Here is a 21,464-nt window from a genome sequence, read left to right on the forward strand (position 1 = left end):
TTTTTTAGTTCTTCTAATACACCACACTCTATGCCACAGGGCCTTCGCACAAGCTACCTGGGAGGCTGAGGCAGGGGGTATCACTTGAGCCTGGGAGGTGGAGGCTGCAGCGAGTCATGATTATGCCACTGCACTCCAGCCTGGGTGACAGGGCGAGAGACCCTGTCTCAAAAAAAATAAATAAATAAAAAAAGCCTGGGGTTTGAGACCAAAAAAAAAAAAAAAAAGCCTGGGGTTTGAGACCAAAGCTCCACCTTTTCCCTAGTGTTTCCTGCAAAACTTCAAGGGTGGTAGGTAAGCAGTATAAGATACAAATGTTCCCTCCTGTAACATGGTTGACTCTTAGGATTTAACAAAAGTTTTAATTCTGAAGATGAAGAGGCAAAACATTTTATTTACAGGCACAGCCCTAATAACCAAGCCCCACCTTTCTCTCAGAGAACTGGAAGAACCACTTTCAAACAGCCCTGCTCTGCCTTGTGTTCCCTCATTCCTGGGGAGGTTGGCACTTCACATCCTGTGCCCTGATGTCATATTCTATGTCCCTCTGAGATTCTCTTCTGAGGCCAGGCCCAAGTCTGTCACACAGCATCTAAATTTGGACTCTCAGAGATGTATCCTAAAGCAACAGGCTCATTCAGTCCCCAGAATGAGGCAGTAGGATGTACAAAACTCAGTTCAGGTTCCCTCCAGTACACTCTACACTCTCCCTAACACAAGAATCTATGGCACTCATCTGTGTGTATGTCCATCTTTTGCTACAACAGTAGTTCTCCAACTTTTCGGTCTCTGGACCCCCTATGATTTGAATGTATGTGTCCCCCCTCAAAATTCATATATTGAAACCTAAGGTCCAGTGTGATAGTATTAAGAGGCAGGACCTTTAGGAGGTGATTAAGTCATGAGGGCTTTGTATCCACGGATGGGACCAGTGACCTTAAAATGGGCTCAAAGGAACTAGCTAGGTTATTTTGCCCTTCCAATTTTCCCCATGTAAGGCCAGTGTTCATCTCTGGAGGATGCAGCAATAAGCTGCCATCTTGGAAGCAGAAAGTGAGCCCTCACCAGACACGGAATCTGCTGGTGTCTTGATTGTGGACTTCTCAGCCTTCAGAACTGTGAGAAATACATTTTTGTTCTTTATAAATTACCCAGTCTGAGGTATTTTGTGATGGCAACACAGACTAGGATAACACTCTTGTTTTTTCTCTTTTTTTCAGAGACAGGGTCTCACTCTGTACCCCAGGCTGGAGTGCAGTGGTGTAACCATGGCTCACTGTAACCTCCAACTCCTGGGCTCAAGTGATCCTTCCACCTAAACCTCCCCAGTAGTTAGGACTACAGGTGCGTGCCACCACACCTGGCTAATTTTTTTTTTTTTTTTTTTTTTTTTTTTTTAGAGACAGAGTCTCACTATGTTGCCCAGGCTGGTCTTGAACTCCTGGCCACAAGCAATCCTTTCAGCTCAGCCTCCCAAAGCAATGGGATTACTACAGGTATGAGCCACAGCACCTAGTCTAAGATAACACTCTTAAAACTTGAGGAGCCAAAGATCCATAGGATGGACACTACCCAACTTCAAAACTTATCATACTTGATTATACAGAATATAGAGGATAAAGAGCCCAGAAATAGATCCACATAAATACAGTCAACTGACCCTTGGCAAAAGGGCAAAGGCAAAACAATGATGCAAAGATAGTCTTTTCAACAAACGGTGCTGGGAAAACTGGACATCTACATCAGAAAATGAAGTTAGACACAGACCTGACACCCTTCACAAAAATTAACTCAGAATGGATCACAGACATGAATGTAAAATGCAAAACTATAAAACTCCTACTAGATAACACAGGATAAAATCTAGATGATCTTGAGTTTGACAATGACTTTTTAGGTACGACACCAAAGGCACAATCCATGAAAGAAAGAATGGATAAACAGACTTCCATTCAATTTTGCTGTGAACCTAAAACTGCTCTAAAAGAAAATCTTGTCTTTTTTTAATGGAGGACCCCTAAGAGTTTTTGTTTACGCAAATTATATCTATTCATATTTGCCATACTTGAGAGTCAAATTGAGGAATTTTAAAAGTATTTACTTCAAGATAATAAGCCAATTATATGTTAATACAAACAATATTTTTATGAAAAATAACCATTTTCCAAAACAAAAGAATTAGTGAGAAGAGTGCCACCATTTTACATGTTTGCACATCTCTTTAATGTCTTGCTTAATAGAAGACAGCTGGATTCTCATGTCTGCTCCTACATTCAGTCTGTTGCATATCATATATCATTTAGCTTCAGGAAAACATCTCTGTGCATTTGTAAAAGGAGAGTACAAATGGCAAATGATGTCAGTACTATCATGAAAATAGTTTTGACCTTGCAGATCCCCTGAAAGTGTGTCACGGAGCCCCAAGCAGTGCTGTGCTAGTAAACATTTAATAATCTGCTCAACTGGGGGAAAGCTCCAGTTTGTAGCATTTGCCGATTTCTGTGGTTAAACACTTCCACTATGGCTAATTTCAAGGTAACAATGAAAAAGGTCACTGAACTGGAACTGCGAAAGAGATGCACACAATTGGCTCTTCCCTGAACTCATCTGAAGTAAGAGTCCATTAAGTGACTTCCTAGTAAGAGCTGCCCCAGCGCCCCAGGGGCCCTTGAAGCACTTTGGAAACCACTGCTCTATTAGATGGCTGTGCGGGCCCATGTCTTGTCAGCTTTGTCCTGGCAGACACAGCACATGTGACTCTCACAGTCTCCTTGCTCCTGCTGAACAGCCAGCAGAGGACTGCATGCCCCATCCTTCCTCTCCCCATCCATGTGTGTATTTCCCAGACCTATTCAACAGGCCTAAGTCATTCACTGACCTTGTTCACTCTCTAATCGGTTATTGTCTTGTCCACTATTTGTTTTTATGAAATTGGGTTTTTAATCTCATTACACATTGTAGAAAAATAAGCATTTATGTTCGGCTATGAGATGTGGACTTGAGGTGTCTTTCTGGGTGAGGTTCTGGTATATAAACAGAGCTGTGATGCCTCCCAGGGCAGGATCCGTCTCCTTCTGAAGCTTCCTCAAGCCTGGACCCACTTTGTTCACTGACATGAGAGAGCCCAACAGCAGAACTAGAAAGGATATGCTTCTTTACCTAACAAATATATTTATCTAATTAATTAGATACTTTCAGCTGGTACTCTGTCATTCCCAGGCAGCTATTTAGTGGACATGAGTAAGCACTCCATTTTATTAAAATCTTTCCCCTCTGTGTATAACAGCTTACGTAACAGGAACAACAAAGCAGCTCAGTTCTTGCAAGTCAGGAAGAAAAAAACATATCAAAACTGCTAAAAATAGAGCTTATATATCACCTTTCTGCAGTCAATGGCATTCTTATTCTTGCCATCAATGGGATGTACAGTGTGGTACTCCTACTGAAGAGTTGTTAACTCAAGCCAAAAGAGACAAGAGAAAGTCATATCCCATCTATGCCCTAAGAACTCTTGCTGAGTTTCTTTGAAATGCCATCTTCTTGTTTCATAAATTGATGCATCTTTTCCATGAGAATTTTTTAGGAATTCCAAAGGAAAGCTGTGGACGCCACCATTTAAATTCTTTACTTACGTGTCTCTACGGATTCATTTCTGGAGAACACATGATACGTATTCTTACATTCTGAAGCAACGTGAGCTTAGCCTTCAGTTATAACAAAAAAGATATGTATTTTGCAGAGTTTAAGAAAGGTTTAACAAAGAAAGGTAGATCCTGGTCTGTCTATCCATACCACCTCCATACCCCTGCCAACATCCAGTTTGGATTAATGAAGATTTTAAAAATTGGGGAATTTTTAAATATATTATGTTATAGTGCATAAGACATAAGTCCACAAAATTTGTCTCCAGGGTTTTCAAGTTCTGATTCTTGGGGAATTACTGATTACTACAGATAAAATCCCAGAGTGAAAAGGGCACAGGACCAGAGACCTCTGTCTCTGCTCTGCCACCCACCATCCAAGAAACCGTGAGCAGGACACCCCACAGCCCACTCATCTGCACATCCCTGCACTGATCCTGGGTTAGGTCCTGAGAATGCAGAGGCTGTGACGTTGCATCTGCCCTTGAGTCCCTCCAAGGACAGAAGAAATAAGGCACAAAAATGATCAATTACAATATCCCACTGGCAAGTACCACAAACAGAGATTTCGACAAAGAACTGGTACAGCCTAGGTGGGGGGTAGCTAACAATTTCTGAGGTGTCTGTGCTGATTTCACAGAGAAGAAATCATCAGCTGGTCTTGAAGAAAGAGGAGGCATTTTCTAGATGAAGGAGATTAAAGAATTTCCTGCTATCACAAAAGTTCTAGAATGGTTAGCAATTAACTGTAGCTGAAGTGGAATTAAGGGAACATGCCAGTCATTTGCCTGTTTGCCCAGATCCACTCCCTACTCTTGCTCTGCTTAGCTCTGCAGCATGAGGTAGGGTGAAATTTGATGCCGCAAACTGTTTTCCAGGCTCCCTGGTTAGGTTCAGCCAATGAGAGGCACTGGGATGGGAAGAGTGGGAAGAAGGGCAAGCCAGGGGATCTCTCCCTGATCCCTGGGTGCTGGGCAGCATCTCAACAGTGACTGGTGCTCCTCCATGGCTCTAATGACACCAGATGGCCCCTCTCTCCGTGGACGGGCTGCCAGAAGGCAAACTGTCCATTTCTCAGCTCTGCTCAGGTCTCGCTGGCAGTGTTGGTCAACTGCCTAATACCCACTTGAGCAGCATGGGAAGGATACAAATATGTTATTCCCCAAACCCACCCAAGGCCCACCAATGGGTCCTGGGCTTAAAGAGGAGAGACTGTGGCTGGTGATAAAGAAAAGTTAAAATGTTCAATCCCAACATGCAGTGACCCAACGGGTCTCTGGAATCCATGTCCTCGGTGGGTTCCAGATGCTCTCCTGCTAGGACAGGCAGTTCTCTCTCAAGGTCATGGCTGGCGTTGAATCCTGTGATTCTGCTCTTCCAGGAAGAACAGTTACTACCAGGAAGCAAAAAAAAAAAAAAAAGGGGGCGGGGGGCGGGGCTGGCACAGTGGCTCACGCCTGTAATCCCAACACTTTGAGAGGCCGAGGCAGGAAGATTGCTTGAGCTCAGGAGTATGAGACCAGCCTGGGCAACATGGCAAAACCCCATCTCTACAAAAAATACAAAAATTAGTTGGCCAGGTGTGGTGGCTCATGCTTGTAATCCCAGCACTCTGGGAGGCCGAGGTGGGTGGATCACCTGAGGTCGGGAGTTTGAGACCAGCCTGACCAACATGGAGAAATCCTGTCTCTACTAAGAATACAAATTAGCTGGGCGTGGTGGCGCATGCTTGTAATCCCAGCTACTTGGGAGGCTAAGGCAAGAGAATCACTTGAACCCAGGAGGCTGCGGTGAGCCGAGATTGCACCATTGCACTCTAGACTGGGCAACAAGAGCAAAATTATGTCTCTAAATAAATAAATAAATAAAATTAGCAGGGTGTGGTGGTGCACGCCTGTAGTCCCAGCGACTTGGGGGGCTGTGGCAGGAGGATCGCTTGGGCCTGGGAGGTCGAGGCTGCAGTGAGCCGTGTTCATTGTTCACGCCACTGCACTCCACCCTGGGCGACACAGAAAGACCCTAACTTGAAAAAGGAAAGGAAAAGGAAGGAGGAGAAAGCACTTTATCTGTTAGGCTATCCTCCTGGTACAAGGGAGAACTGAAATGGTCTCACAGTTTTTCCAAAGCTTCTGTCTGTGATGGCCCAGAGAGGTCTTCCCTCAAAAACTGAAGAAGAAACCCCTTTAACCAGGCAGGTCAAAGACGAAGGCCTTGGAGAAAAGGAGAACCAATAAGGCCATTTTGCATTGCACCTAACGTGGCTGGGAGCTCATGCAAAGACCAGGTGACACCACGACAACCAGACAACATGTGACCACAGTCCACCGATGCACTGTTCTTGCCCCAGGATGACTGGCTTTGATGTCTTAGAGGCAGAGATAAGGGTATGTTTTCTTTGCTTTTCTTTATGTCTTCACAGAAGAAAGTTGTCTTGGGAACAGGACAAACAATGACGTGAGTATAATTTTAATTACTTTAAAGAGAACTGTGACCTCTCTCCAAGTTGTCAGGAAACCTCTGGTTCCCCATTCTCCTGGCGGTGCAGCAAGCACTGTCAGGGAGTAGATGGGAGTGCAAAGGCTGAAGGGCATCCCTCTTCCCCCAACCCTCCAGGCTGCACACCCATGCTGGCCTGACGAAAGCTGCTGCTGCCTCAAGTCAGTCACACTTACAGAGATGCCTTTAGTGGAACTCCTCCTCGGAACCATGTAGAGTCTACCTGACTCCAGGTGGTACTTTTAAGATATCCAGGAGACCTTTAGATTTGCTCTCAGAAACCAGACCAAGAGGAAAAAATAACAAAGAAAGCTCTACTGATCTTCCCACACAGCAGCTTTCTCCACTAGGAAGCCTTGTTCAACTCCAGTGCACTCGGCCCCCATCCTTGGCTCCAACTCTGTAACAGTCCCCACTGCTACCTAGGGACAGCTCCTTGAGCTCCTTAAGGGTGGGGCTATCCTCATGAGTCCCCAGGCCAGAGTACCCAATAACTCAGATGACTCAATAATCAATGTGGAAACTCAGAGTTACTGTGAGGCCACAGTGGGAAAGGGCTGTGAAGACAATCTAGGAGAGTTCCGATTGAGGCAGAGGGCAAGGGAAGGGTATTAGAAGAAGTGAATGGAGCCTAAGGCTGGAGTCAGATATGGGTTAGGATTACAAGTACTGAGGCTATGTCCAAGCACAGAGACAGCTAATTTATATGCATTAGCTCATTTTAACCCCTCAGCCAGGAGTGGTGGCTCAAACCTGTAATCCCAGCCATTCAGGAGGCTGAGGTGGGAGGATTGCTTGAGCCCAGGAGGTCAAGGCTACGGTGAGCTATGATGGCGCCACTGCACTCCAGCGTAGGAGACAGGGTGATATATGATATAATATATATATTATCATTATTCCCCATTTTTTAAAATGAGGAAATGGAGGCCTAGTGAGGTCCTACTGCCAGGTAGTGGTGGAGGCCCTCAGGGGATGAAGAGCTGGGGTTCCTCCCTGCCCCTCCAAGGTTCCAAGAGTCAGCATAGCATGACAATTACCACTATGGACTCTGGAGAAGACTTGCCTGGATTCAAATCCTGCCCGTACCCCTTCATAGCCACGTGACCTCAGGCAAATTGCTTAGTCTCCATGTTTCTCCATTTCCTCATCTGTAAAACGATGATAACAGGCCATGGAGTAAAGGGAACCCTCGTACACTGCTGGTAGGAATGTAAATTAGTACAGCCACTATGAAGAACGGCATGGAGGTTCCTCAGAAAGCTAAAAACAGAACTACATATGATCCAGCAATCCCACTGCTGGGTATATATTCAAAAGAAAGGAAATCAGAATATTGAAGACACATCTGCACTCTCATGTTTACTGCAACACTGAAGAACCAAGATTTGGAAGCAACCTAAGCATCTATCAACAGATGAATGGATACAGAACATGTGGTACCTATACACAATATTCAGCCATAGAAAAGAACAAGATCCTATCACTTGCAACAACATAGATGGAACTAGAGGACATTATGTTAAGTGAAATAAGCTAGGCACAGAAAGACAAGCTTCACATGTTCTTGTTTGTGGGAGCTAAAAATTAAAACAATTGAACTTATGGAGACAGAGAGTAGAAGGATGGTTACTAGAGGCTGGGAAGGGTAGTTGTGGGGTGGGGGAAGTGTTGGGGAGAGGAAGTGGGGATGATTAATGAGTACAAAAATATAGTCAGAATAATCGTATAGAATACGATCTAGTATTTGATAACGGGGTGACTATAGTCAACAATAATTTATTGTACATTTAAAAATAACTAAAAGAATTGGGATGATTGTAACACAAAGAAATAATAGATGCTTGAGATAATGGATACCCCATTTACCCTGATGTGATTATTATGCACTGTATGCCCATATCAAAATATCTCATGTAGCCAATATACACCTAATACACACCCATAAAAATAAAAAAGTAGGACTTATCACAATTCAAAAAAAAGAAAAATATATCAAAAAATAAAATAAAATGGTGATAATAACAGTAGTTACCACAAAGAACTTCTGAAGATTAAATATGTCAATTATATATATATCAGCGGTTGGCCCATCACATGTTTTGTAAATAAAGTTTTATTAGAACACAGCCATGTTCATTCATTTACACACTGTCTATGGCTGTTTATGTGCTACCACAGAGGAGCTGAGCAGTTGCCCCACAGACCATATGGCCACAAGGCCTCAAATACATAGTTACTACATGGTTCTTTACAGAAGAAGTTTGCTGACCCCTCTATGCATGAAGAGCTTTATAGTGGTAGTACACAGAGGTGTCATAAGGGCTATTATTAATAAGCACTTGCCCCTGAGTCCCTCCATCAATGTCCCCCACTCTGAGATACCCTGATTGCCTGACATGCTATTTGCCTTCTCATTTCACCCAATTTTGAATTCATGGTTACACTGGACTATCTCATGCTAAACATTTATTGATTCAGTCACTTTTTGTAAATCATTTCTTTGCTGGGAATCTACCATAGGCAGACACTGATGAGGAAACAAAAATGCAGCACATGGGCCCAAATTCCCCAGCCCCTGGAGCTCTGGCCCGTTCTTCATCCTCAGCCCGGTAATGCCCCATCAACCTCTTTCTCCCCTCTCTCCTTTCCATTCCCAGCTCCAGAGCAATACCCGATGGAAACACACCTTCCAGGTGGCACCCACAGATCTGTGTCCTTTATCAGATCCCATCAGTGCCTCTCCGAAGCCTCCCTGGCCCTCCCAAGCTCATCTGTACTCTACCTGGAATAAGTCAGCAGGCCCAAATCATCTGGGGATGTGGTATATGAGGCCATATATAGTCTGGGAAAGCATATTATGTTAGTTTGATGATCTAAACTGTAATCACATCATCACATTTGCTGACTAGTCTCTCCTAAATCACTGCCCTCCTGCCCTTTATGTGACATTTGGCACTTCCTTCTTGAAACTCCCTGATCCCTTGGCCCTAGGGTTCTGTATTTGTTGGTTCTCCTCCCAGCTCTGAACCACACCTCTTGGTGGCTCCTTGTCAGCACTTCACTCCTGCAGGGTTCCCCAAGGCTAGGTCAGCCTTCTGCCCTTTGTTCTTGACTCAGCTCAAGAACTTCTCCTCACTGGAAAGACTTCTCCTCATTGGAAAGGCTGCCTACTGCCACCTCAACTACATTCCCAAATGGGGGTGGGTGTGCCCACCGCATGGAGCTATGGGGCTGTCATCTCAGACTCACACTTCTCTCCCCCTTCCCCCTTGCTGACCATCCTCCTTACTTACAAAGAAGGTACAAAGAGGCCAGGCGCGGTGGCTCACTGTTGGGGTGATCAGACCCAGCACCAGGTCTTGGGGGTGACAAAGTCCAGCAGAGTCAAAGGATTGAGAAAGACAGTTTGAGAGATAAAGGTGGGACACCAGAGGGCCATCGCGATCGTGGAGGCTGCGAAGACCGCGAGCTCTGGGAGCCCATGCTATTTATTGGTAATCCAGCAGAGAAACAGGTGGTGAGAATGTGGAGGTCAAAAGGACACGTTGCATTAAGCACATGATTTACAGCTGTGATGGTTTAGCATTTATATGGAACATGTTCTGCTACTTGAGATAACGGGAATAGGAGCCTAGGAGGGCTAGAAGCAAGGAGCCAGAAAGTCTAGACATATTCCCAAGGACATTAGGCAAGCCCTGCCTCAGTTTCCCTCCCAACACTCAGCTTTTTCCCAACAGCTCACACCTATAATCCCTGCACTTTGGGAGGCCGAGGTGGGTGGATCACCTGAGGTCAGGAGTTCGAGAGCAGCCTGGCCAACATGGCGAAACCCCGTCTCTACTAAAAATACAAAAAGCTGGGCATGGTGGCGCACACCTGTAATCCCAGCTACTCAGGAGGCTGAGGCAGGAGAATCACTTGAACCCGGGAGGCGGAAGTTGCAGTGAGCCGAGATAGTGCCACTGCACTCCAGCCTGGGTGACAGAGCAAGACTCTATCTCAAAAAACAAAAACAAAGACAAGTACAAAGAGCACAAATACTTGTAAAGTGAATGAGGCTCCAGTGGCCCCTCGATCTTGGATGCACAGCCAACAGACAACAGTTTAGATTTAGCTTAGAATTCAGAAACATTTTCAAATGAGGACTGAGCCCAGGCTTTGCCCAGCCCCACCCTCCATGGCCTAAGGGTACTCTGAAGAAAGGGGAGAAATCTGAGACCACCCTAGACGGGCTACAGAACAGAAATGCCAATGAGTATTTAGAAACCATGGCATGACCTTTTGGTGACTTTTAGCTACCAAAGGTCAACATCATTCTAGTGGTGCCCCCACCTTCCCACAAATGCTAATCCACAGCTGACTTTGTGTAAGTTTATATTTCCAAAGCTGACCTCAGATGTGTGACATACTGCCAGCTGCCTACTACCCAGAGCTGGGAGGACTGTGGCTGGGGTACATGTTGTGAGAGGCACACAGGGCAATCCCCTCCCGCCTGGCAGCAAGGCCAGCTCTGGCCCAGTCCACGGAGGAAGCAGACAAGAGACGCTTCCTGGGGTAGGCTACCCCAGACACACCCCAGACACACCCCAGGCACACCCCAGGTGCCCTGCCCACATACAGGCAGGCATCCTAGAGTCTGGTTCAAAAAATTTAGCCCTCAGGCTGTTGGGACTCATGGGCCTGATCAGGGCAACAAAAGAGGGAGAGCAGGTAGGGAGCCCAGAGAGGAGATCCAAGAAAAGTAGGTAGAACTGGGGGAGTAGATTCCCCCACCCCACAACTGAGCCTGTCAGCTCTGGAAGGACTTAAGGGATCAGCTACCCAAGGGTTTCACTGTTTCACGTGAAACTTACCAAACCAAGTTTCATGCAGAAACATTAATAAACAAAAGAGTACACAGAATACCTGTTCTAGTTGAAGCAGGGCCTGTTGGATTTGCTGCGATCTGCAGGCCTCTGGCAGCTCTTCTGGTTAGTCCTAGGAGATCCACAGTTTGGTTTCTCAAGATAATGATTGTAACAATAATAATAAAACCTGACACGTACTAGTAATTTCCAGCCTGCACTTTTACATATAATATCATACACAGTTCCACACTAACCCTGTGGCAATACTGCTATCATCATCATATTCCCAATGAAGAGTCCGAGGCCTCAAGTTAAACAACTTTCCCCAAATCACACAGCTAGTGCGTGGGCACAGGGATTTGAATACAGACTTTTCGACTCCAAAGCCAGTGTTCTTCACTCTGTCACAGCTGGGAGAAAATGTACCCCATTGCAGCCAACACCAAACAGGAGGGCTTGATGGCAGGCAGTACCGCTTACTGGTTAGAGACCAGCTCTGGGGCCAGACTGCTGGGGTTCAAACCCTTCTGCCATTCACTTACCTGTGTCATCCCTTCCTCATCTAGAATATGGGACAATATGGGAGGCCAAGGCAGGCGGATTGTCTGAGCTCAGGAGTTCGAGACCAGCCTGGGCAACATGGTGAAACCCTGTCTCTACTAAAAATATAAAAATTACCTGGGCATGGTGGCGCACATCTGTAATCCCAGCCACCTGGGAGGCTGAGGCAGGAGAATCGCTTGAACCCAGGAGGTGGAGGCTACAATGAGCCAAGATTGCACCAGTGCACTCCAGCCTGGGCAACAGAGTGAGACTCTGTCTCAAAAAAAAAAAAAAAAAGACAATAATAGTACCCGCTACAAAGGCTTGGAGTTAAGATTAAATGAATTAATCCATGTAAATTATTATCACACAATTCCTGGCACGTAAATAAGCACTTAATCACCATGCATGTTCACCCTGCCCTCCTAGCCAGCTTTATTTAGTGCCGGTCACATGCAAAGGCTGTGCCCTATTGTATTATGGGAGTGGAGGAGAGTGGGTTACCAGACAGCTCCTGTCCCCAAGAAGTTTTCAGTCAAGGTAGGGATATGCGTATGCATATGCACAAAACTATAGCAGCAGCTCTCTGAGCAGTCAGGGCCCCATATGCTCTGCTAAGAATCTGTTCTAGAACATGATGAAAATGCTGGCTCGGACACCTTACCCTAGAGGAAGGGGGACCCATTTGTTATAATAGTTTAGCCTTCCCTGATTAATACACTTCAGTATCACGATCTCTCAGTAGCAACTAGAATCGATTTTCTAGCAAATTCCCAGGCTAGATTCTACAGCTCATGACAGTGTGAGGAGCACCAGTCAGATCATCGTGGCAGCTTCCAGGTCACCTTCTCTTATCTCTTGGAGCTTCGGGCTGGTGCTGGACCTGCTCTCTTCTATCTGCACTCATTCTCTGGGTGAGCACGTTCCAGCTCCTGGCCTTACCAGCTATGGCTGACAATGCCCTGATTTCTATCTGTAATCTGGACATCTCCCCTGAGCCTCAGACACACTCCGCTGTTTAGTCTATGCCTCCACATTTAATAGGCATCACAAACTTAACACGTCAAATCCCCACCCAACCTGCTCCTCCCATAGCCTTCCTCCATCTCAGTGAAATGGTACCACCAATCACAGTGTCACTTGGACCAAAAATTTTGGAGTGATCCTTGGCTCCTCTCTTACTCTCCATCTCACAACACCAAATCCCATGGGATCTTCCTTCCCAACATATCCCCCCTCTCCTCCTCGCCACTGTCAGCATAATCACTCTGGCCTAAGCTGCCATCATCTCCCCAGTGGTTATTGCATCAGTCTCCTAGCTGGTCTCTTGCTCTGCCTTGCTCCTTTACAGCCCATTCACAACCCAGCAGCCAGAGTGATACTTTTAAAAACAGAAGCTGTCTCTGCTGCTCCTCAGCTCCAATGGCCCCATTGCACTCGGGGTAGAAGCCAGTGTCCTTAGAGGTCAGGGCCCTCTGTTTCTCTGCTTCTCCACTCTCTGTGTCCTTACTTCCTAGTGCCTTCCCCCTTGTCTACTTACTCTGGCAACACTGCCTTGCTTCTTCTTGAACAGCAGAAGAGGGTTCTGCTTGCTTTTCCCCTGCCTGGAATACTCTTCACCCTGATATCTGAAGGGCTTGTTCCTTCACCTTAGGAACCTGCTCAAATGTTATCTCACAAGGGAGGCCTTTGCTGACCACCCTACATGGAAAATGCAACATCCCTGGCAGACCCATCTTCTACTGCATTTTTCTCCAATGCACTTATTACTGCCTAACATATTACTTGTTCATGTCTTTACTCTCTGTCTTCCCCTATCAGAATAGAATATAAGCTCCATCACAGCAAAGATTGTTTCTTTGGGTACTGAGGTCCCAACACATAAAACAGTGCATGTGGCCAGGTGCAGGGGCTCACGCCTGTAATCCCAGCACTTTGGAAGGCCGAGGCGAGCGGATCAGTTGAGGTCTGGAGTTTGACACCAGCCTGGCCGACATGGTGAAACCCGTCTCTACCAAAAAGACAAAAATTAGCTGGGCATGGTGGCATACGCCTGTAATCTCAGCTACTCAGGAGGCTGAGGCATAAGAATCACTTGAACCAGGGAGGTGGAGGTTACAGTGAGCCAAGATCACACCACTGCACTCCAGCCTGGATGACAGAGCAAGACTCCGTCTCAAAACAGAACAAAAACAAACAAACAAACAAAACAGTGCACATGACAGGTGCTTAGTAAATACTTACAGAACGACTGTAACAGCGATTCTCCAGAAAGCAGGGCAGCCTCTCTCCTACTAAGCACGCTTCTCACTGCCTAAACCATTTCATTTCACCTGTTTGTAAGTCCTGAAATTCTACCAGTCCCAGCTGGAGAGGGCAAGGCTGGCTCATGATGGCTGACCTGGGGTAGGAGTTCGGGAGTCACTGTAAGGGGTGAGGGGACAGTGTAGCCACCTAGGACCGGAAGAGTAAAGCCTGAGCAGCGCTCTCTCTGACACACTAATGTGAGCTAGCCTCTGGGTGAGGTGCCAAGTGGGAAGCTTTAGCCCAAGGGTAGCAGGCACCTGGGAAAGGGGAAATGCTGAGAAAAATGTATATAGGTAGCCAGCCAACAATTCAATGCAACCAACATTTATGGGGCCCTCATTTAGGTGCCAGGCATTGTACAAGGAGCTAGAGTTCTAAAATCCCATTTGCCAGAGTCCTTTTCCAGAGACTTCATCATGCCAACACAATAACATAGCACAAAGCCAGCTGTTCCCTCTGAGCTCACTCTGTTCAATGTTGATTTTAAACCTTTCTCTCCTCCACAAACCTTGACCACTCCCTCCAGTCTCACCAGGAAACTCTACTTCCTATACTGCACAGCAAAAAAAAACAGAGATCATCAGACCAGACCACCTCTACTTCCTGCCACCACACCTGCAAATCTCCCTGCATGGGGCCCCTGCTCTGCCCCTTCCCTGCCAGGGTGGTGGCAGAGGTGACCTCTGAAGTAGGCCAATCTCCCCACCTGTCCTCCACCTCTCCTGGATTCCTGGTCTTTTTGCCACTCCTCATATGAACAGAGAACCTTCCCCCCTTACAACCTTTGCCCTAAGGCTGGGTCTCCCTTTCCTCAAGCTGTTGTCTCTTCCGGAAACATCTTTTCCTCTCTCCCCACCTCTTGCTGAGCTAAACACATTCAAGCCCAGATGAAGCCTCACATATGCAGCCATGCCTCTGTGTGCCTCTTCCATCAAGTTAGGGTCCCCCCCACTTATGACATGCCTTTTAACCACCTGTACTTCTCCTTAACAGCACTTGCCGGGAATGTAAATAATTGTATATGTAATTAATTATATGTTCAATAATCGTCCTCCCCAGCAAGAAGAAAGCAGTGCTGGAATTGTGTCTTATATTTTTCAAGGTACAGACGCAGGGCAAGCACTCAAATATCTGAGTCAATTAACAGTTGCCACTTGGGGTGCCATAATGTTCTAGATACCATAGGAGCTGCACATAGGTTGTCCCACTTAATCCACACAGCAGCCCACATTTGCAGACACTCATTGTATTATTCATCTTCATATTTTACAGATCGGGAACCCAAAGCTCAGGGGATGACACAATGTGTTCGAGGTACCACAGTTGGTAACTCTGGGTAGGGATTCAGGCTTGTCTGCTGTCAAAGCCACCATGTCACACTCCCGTCTTACTCTCCACAGCTCACTCACTGCCTTAAAGGAGGTGCTCGATCATGAGGGATGGATGGAATGACCAACTATATCATTTCCTTTGGTCTTTTAGTCACCATTGAGACCTACAAGCAAGAATTACAATTCCTCTTCTCCCAGTGAGGAAAATGGAGTTTGAGGGGTTCAAAGGGCCACACAGCAGTAGGAGGCCATGCTGGGCTGAAACCCAGGTCTTCTGGTTCTTTGTCTAGGGCAATTTTCTCTACAACATAACTATAGTTAGGCACTGAGAGGACAGGACAGATGAGATTATGAAGGAAAGCTATGCAGAAACTATCTGCTATGCAGATAGCAAGCCTAATACTGCTATCTCTAGAAAGTTCTGCTCACAATGATGGCCCCTGGCTGGTGTCTGGAACATGGATTTCAGTAAGGCTCCCATCACCCGAACTGCTAAGAGTGTCTCACTGTGCTTAAACCATCTAGGTAAACAATGTGTTTTGTTTTGTTTGTTTTGTTTTGAGACGGGGTCTCACTCTGTCCCCCAGGCTGGAGTGCAGTGGTGCGATCTCGGCTCACTGCAACCTCCACCTCCCGGGTTCACGTGATTCTCCTGCCTCAGCCTCCCAAGTAGCTGGGACTACAGGTGCGTGCCACCAAGCCCGGCTAATTTTTTGTATTTTTAGTAAAGACGGGGTTTCACCATGTTAGCCAGGATGGTCTGGTCTCAATCTCCTAACCTTGTGATCAGCCCGCCTCGGTCTCCCAAAGTGCTGGGATTACAGGCATGAGCCACCGCGCCCAGCCAATGTGTTTTATGTGGAACACCTGTTTTTCTTCTGGAGTGTGGAATTTTGACATGTGCTAGATGAAGTTATCTACATGACCAGCCCTCAGTAAAAACCTTGGGCACTGAGTCTCTAATGGCCTTCCCTGGTAGACAGTGCTTCACACCTGCTGTCACAATGCACTGCTGAAGAAATTCAGCACATCCTGTGTGATTCCCCCTCAGCAGTCCTTTGCAGTCTTTTCCAAGACTCTTGGAAGCTTGTACCTGGTCTCCCCTGGACTTTGCCCCATAAGCCTTTTCCCTTTGCTCATTTTGCTTTGTATCCTTTTGCTGAAATGAATCATAGCTGTGAGTATGACTATGCTGGACGCTGAATCCTGTAAGTTCTCCTAGCAAATCACTGAACCTGGGGATGGTCTTGGGGACCCCCAACACAGAAGCCTAACAAGAGACGAATTTTGAATTTGTTTTGAAGAGTGGCAGGGGTATGGATTAATGGTTTTGAACAGGAGGCATTCTAGGCAAGAGAAATGATGTAAGAAAAGGTAGGCATAGGCAAATCAGATGTAGAAAGGCCTACACCTTTCCTTAGGCCGGGTACAGTGGCTTATACCTGTAATCCCAGCACTTTGGGAGGCCAAGACGGGCAGATCACTTGAAGCCAGGAGTTGAGACCAGCCTGCCTAACATGGTGAAACCCCATCTCTACTAAAAATACAAAAATTAGCTAGGCCTGCTGGTGGGTGCCTGTAATCTCAGCTACTCGGGGGGCTGAGGTGACAGACTCGCTTGAACCCAGGAGGCGGAGGTTGCAGTGACCCGAGATTGCACCACTGCACTCCAGCCTGAGCAACAGAGCAAGGCCCTATCTCAAAAAACAAAACAAGGCCAGGCATGGTGGCTCACGCCTGTAATCCTAGCACTTTGGGAGACCGGGGTGGGGGCGGGTGGATCACCTGAGGTTAGGAGTTCGAGACCAGCCTAGCCAGCATGGTGAAATCCCGTTTCTACTAAAAATACAAAACGTAGCCAGGCATGGTGGCAGGCGCCTGTAATCCTAGCTACTCCAGAAGCTGGGGCAGGAGAATCGCTTGAACCCGGGAGGCGGAGGCTGCAGTGAGCCAAGTTGGCGCCACTGCACTCCAGCCTAGGCAACAGAGCAAGACTCCGTCTCAAAAACAAAACAAAACAACAAAAAAAGAGAAGGGCCTAGAGCTATTTAACAAGGCTTGAACAGAATTGATGAGAAAATCTAGCACTGCTGTTACGAGGTAGAAGAGATGAGGGCTAGAGAGGTACACTTGTTAGGAAGATCCAGTGTAAGTGAAGTGAAAGTGAACCACTTAGTCATACACAGGCCCTATGGGAACTGTTAGTATCAAGGAGGTGGGGAAAGAACTTAGCCTCTGGCTGTCCACAGCTAATACATGGCAATAAATATCTCTAAGGGAGGTCTGTGGGAATGATACAGAGAATTTGAGGCAACATCCCAAAGTACTGATTTTTGAAATAAAACACCTTAACATAAGGAAATCAGTCTGCTCCCAAATAATCTACTTCCCATTCATTAAGGGTGACTAAAATGTTCTTCATCTTTTTAAAACATCTTTGCTCAAGTCCAATATTCCCCCTCCATTTCTCCTATCTACCCCTCTCACTCCCTAGTGGGTTATTCCTGGAATAACTCCACCCAATGTTTTAATCACTTCTTTCATTCTGCATCTGCTGAGCATGTAAGCCTTTGCTTTATATTAAATTATTCTGCCTTTAACCCATGGAGGCGTGGTAAGTTTTTCTAGGTTGCATCATAGATATCAACCCAGCCTCTACCTCAGAAATCCTAAAATCATGAAGACAGAAGAGGGACCTTCATGGCTGCTGCTTAGCTTAGCCCCACCCACCTCCCTCCATCCTCCAGGGTCAAGGGTCTCCCTAACAGAAGCCTTAGAACACAGCCTGGCTGGTCTAAGCCATCCGCCTTAGTCAGGAGAACAGAAAGGGCTCTGGGTGGTGGCGTTGCATCAGGTCAACCTTATCCTGCTGTGCCTACACATTGGATCTGGCTAAAGTAACTGGTCTGCTCCTGGTGATCAAGCCAGAGCTTGTATTTTTGTTTCTGAAATCTGTTTTATTTTTTCCTGTGTTGGCTCTCTGCCAAGCACTATTCTTCCTCCAAAGCTGCTGCCTGCTCGCCCACAAGTCCTGAAAACTAGACTCCTGCCCTTGAAACCCGGTCCATGGCGCCCCAGCCTCTGAGGCTGCCTGCCCCCTCTGCCTGCCAAGAACTCATTCCAGCTTATCCCACCACATCCTGTCCCAGCCCAGCTTCCCTACCCTGGCCCCTGAGGTCTACCTGGTCCAGAGATGGCAAAGTGGCAGCAATAGGCTACTTTAAATGATGGTCTACTCGCCCAGGTGCAGTGGCTCACACCTGTAATCCCAGCACTTTGGGAGGCCAAGGCAGGCGGATCACCTGAGGTCAGGAGTTTGAGACCAGCCTGCCCAACACGGTGAAACCCCGTCTCTACTAAAAATACAAAAAATTAGCCGGCCGTGGTGGCGGATGCCTGTAATCCCAGCTACTTGGGAGGCTGAGGCAGGAGAATTGCTTGAACCTGGGAGGCAGAGGTTGCAGTGAGCTGAGACTGTGCCACTGCACTACAGCCTGGGCAACAAGAGTGAAACTCCATCTCAAAAAAAAAAAAAAAAAAAAAAACAGATGGTCTGCTCTGACACACAGCAATTCTTCTGCTGGTTTTTAATTTAAATTTGAATGCCTTTAGGCTAGGCATGCATTTTCCAGCTCCCCAGAAACCCCACAATGCTCTATGGCTATTAACCACATGGAAGGAGAAAACCAGTTTTACTGAATATCTGCCAGACTCCAGGCTCTATGTATATATTGACTCACTTAATCTTTCCAGCAACCCCAAGTGGCACACATTACTATTGCTATTTACCAGTGGGAATACAGACATTATGGAAGTTGGGCAACTTGCTCAGATTATATAACTACAACCAGCAAATCATAAACCCAGATTTGAACCCAGGCCCACCAGATTCTGAAGTCCACACTGTTTCTACTACACCATCATTGAAAGTAGCAGGTCTTGACTAGGCTATGTATTAAACAGGCCCCTCTGCAGCAGTATGAAAAGGAAAATTGAACACAGGTGGACCTGGGGCAGGAAAATGAGTCAATGCTTAATTCAGGTTGCCCAGGAAAGAGTCCCTGTGGCCCTGAACTGGGAATAGACAGATCGGGACTGGCTGAGGGGGACAGGATAAAGGTGACTGAGAAACAGCAGCAATTTCTACATCAGAGAGAACACAGAGAAAGAGGCGGCCTGGGACAAATGTCTAAGGTGCTCCTGAAACATCATGGTGAAGATTCTGAATATTGCAAATCATAGTGGCCAAGAAGAGAACTGGGTGAGGGATGGAAATTTGATCAGCCTTTCCTTAAAAGTGTTGTTTTAAGTCTTGGGAATGGCCAAGGGCTCAAGGAGAGAAGCACAGAGAATTGAAATCCAGCCTGAGGACCCAGCCTTGGCCCCATACCTGCACTTGCAGGACAGAGGAGGATAAGAAGCTGGAGGTCAAGGAAGGGAATGCTGGTGGGGACGGTGTAGCAACCTCCAAGGAGATAAGTAATAGCTGCAGCGTGGGCTGGTATGGGCTGGCGACTGAGGAGTACCAGGTCCTGGAAACCTACACAGGACAATCAGAGCGGCACAGCAGGTGCACGGTGCCGAGTGAGGAGCGAGTGCGAGAGCTGGCCACTCTTTCCAGAAGCTTGTCAGCGAAAGAAAGAGAAGAGGGACTGGGGAAACATGGAGTCTATTTATTAACAGAAAACTCAGCTTGTGGGGGAGGGAAGAAGTCTGTGGGAGGGAGGGAGGGAACCTGCCTCAGAGGGAGGAGGAGACAGTTGACTTGGGAGTGTAGGTGGAAAAGGTGCTCTCGCCTTGATCTGGAGGAGAGCACTTTCTCCTTGAGAGAAAAAAAAAAAAAGCCATGGAAGAAAATTCAGGAATGTTCTGAATTGGTAAGGTGGGAAGTTGATGGAGCCTGTGATGTCAAGAAATGAGACATGGGGCTCTGCTGAAAGTAAGTGAGATGGCAGCCTTTGCTCCACACAGATATCCTGGGAGGGCACTCACTGGGCTCTGTCACTTAATACTGGGTCTCTAAGACCTGCACATCACATGGATACTGCACAGTGTACAGACCATTTGCATGTGTACTGCTTTTGCTACAGCACGATCCAAGCATGCACCACCACCTGCCTCCAGGTACAAATATGCAAAATGTGCTCACCACTGTCCCTGTGAACAGACTGAGTTCCTCTGTCAGGACTAATGAGTACTTTCACTTTTATCTCCTGCCTGGTCCTCCATGCCACTTTCTCACAAGATAGGACTTGCTGGAGGCCATATGGGTCAAGGCTGCTGAGTGATCCTTCAAATAAAGCTTTCCTCTAGGCAAGGAAACAAATTCATGCTGGCCCACTCTTGGGTGGTGGCAGCAGCAGCAGCAGCAGCAGGGGCCTGCCAGCTCTGAGGACTGCCTCTGCCCTGCAGCGTGTTCACCTCTGCCCCAACACACACAAATACTCACTTGCTACACCTCTGCTGGAGCTAGAACTCCTATCCAGAATCCCAGAAAAAGCCACAACCTGGGTAGAAAAAAGCTCTTCAGAGACTGAGTCAGACACTGAACCCTGATCAGTGACAAAGGTGTGAGGCAGCTTTTGATGACTGTCTTGCTGGTTCTCTTATCCTCCTTCTGCCCAGAATCCTGGCTTCCTTTAATTAAGATACTATGGGAAAAGCAACAGGAATTGGAGAAAGAAGACTTGGGATTGGGTCCTGCCCCATCCCTACATGCTGCGAGGTCTTTCAAATCACTTCTGAGCCTCAGCTTGCAACCAGGTAAAGTAGAAGGAATAGCATGTGCCTCTCCCTTCTCCTGAGGAGGTAGTGAGAAGTTAATCACATGAGATGGGCTTCTCGTAAGCTGTACGGTGTTATTCTAATTTCTGGATTTAAGCAAGTCCTGCTGGGAGCTCAACCTCTCTCTCCCAAGCCTACCCAGCACTTGTTCCTGGCAGCCCAGACCCCAAGGGAGACATACCCCGAATGAATTCAATTCGATTCAGCAAACATCTGTTTAGGCCTACTCTATGCCAGGTTCCAAGACACACATGAAAACAGACACGGGTCTTGCCGGGAGTTTGCCTGGCTAGGCAAAGCTAACAGAGTGGATGTCTGTTCTTGTGGTGGTTAGGCCAGAGTCTCCAGCAGAACTTGCTCCATGTTGCTGGGGACAGACCATTAGAGGCATTATCAGAATCTGGGTCCCCTTGCTGACCCCTCAGACGGAGGAAGAGGTGGGCAGATATGGCTCTCTGAGAAGCCAGGGTGAGGGGCCTGGAGCAGGGGAACAAGACACCTCAATGCTCTGATCC

The 21,464-nt window shown here is 46.9% G+C and overlaps 1 protein-coding gene across 4 annotated transcripts in view; it reads right to left on the reverse strand.

Annotated features, from left to right (window-relative positions):
- TRAF5 (TNF receptor associated factor 5) overlaps positions 1 to 21,464 on the reverse strand; it is a 48,725-nt gene that overhangs the window by 24,915 nt on the left and 2,346 nt on the right. The window contains exons 1-2 of one of the 4 annotated variants that reach the window (XM_054521050.2): positions 11,663 to 11,784; positions 11,043 to 11,114 (exon numbers count right to left, since the gene is read on the reverse strand). The exons of 2 other annotated variants lie outside the window; for them this stretch is intronic. The gene's annotated coding sequence lies outside the window, so the exon portion shown is untranslated. Of the gene's footprint in view, positions 1 to 11,042; positions 11,115 to 11,662; positions 11,785 to 21,464 lie in introns of those variants that run through there. One more of the 4 variants, XM_054521052.2, reaches the window with a different exon arrangement.

This window comes from Pongo abelii, chromosome 1 (genome assembly GCF_028885655.2).
Source record: "Pongo abelii isolate AG06213 chromosome 1, NHGRI_mPonAbe1-v2.0_pri, whole genome shotgun sequence".
Lineage (NCBI taxonomy): Eukaryota > Metazoa > Chordata > Mammalia > Primates > Hominidae > Pongo > Pongo abelii.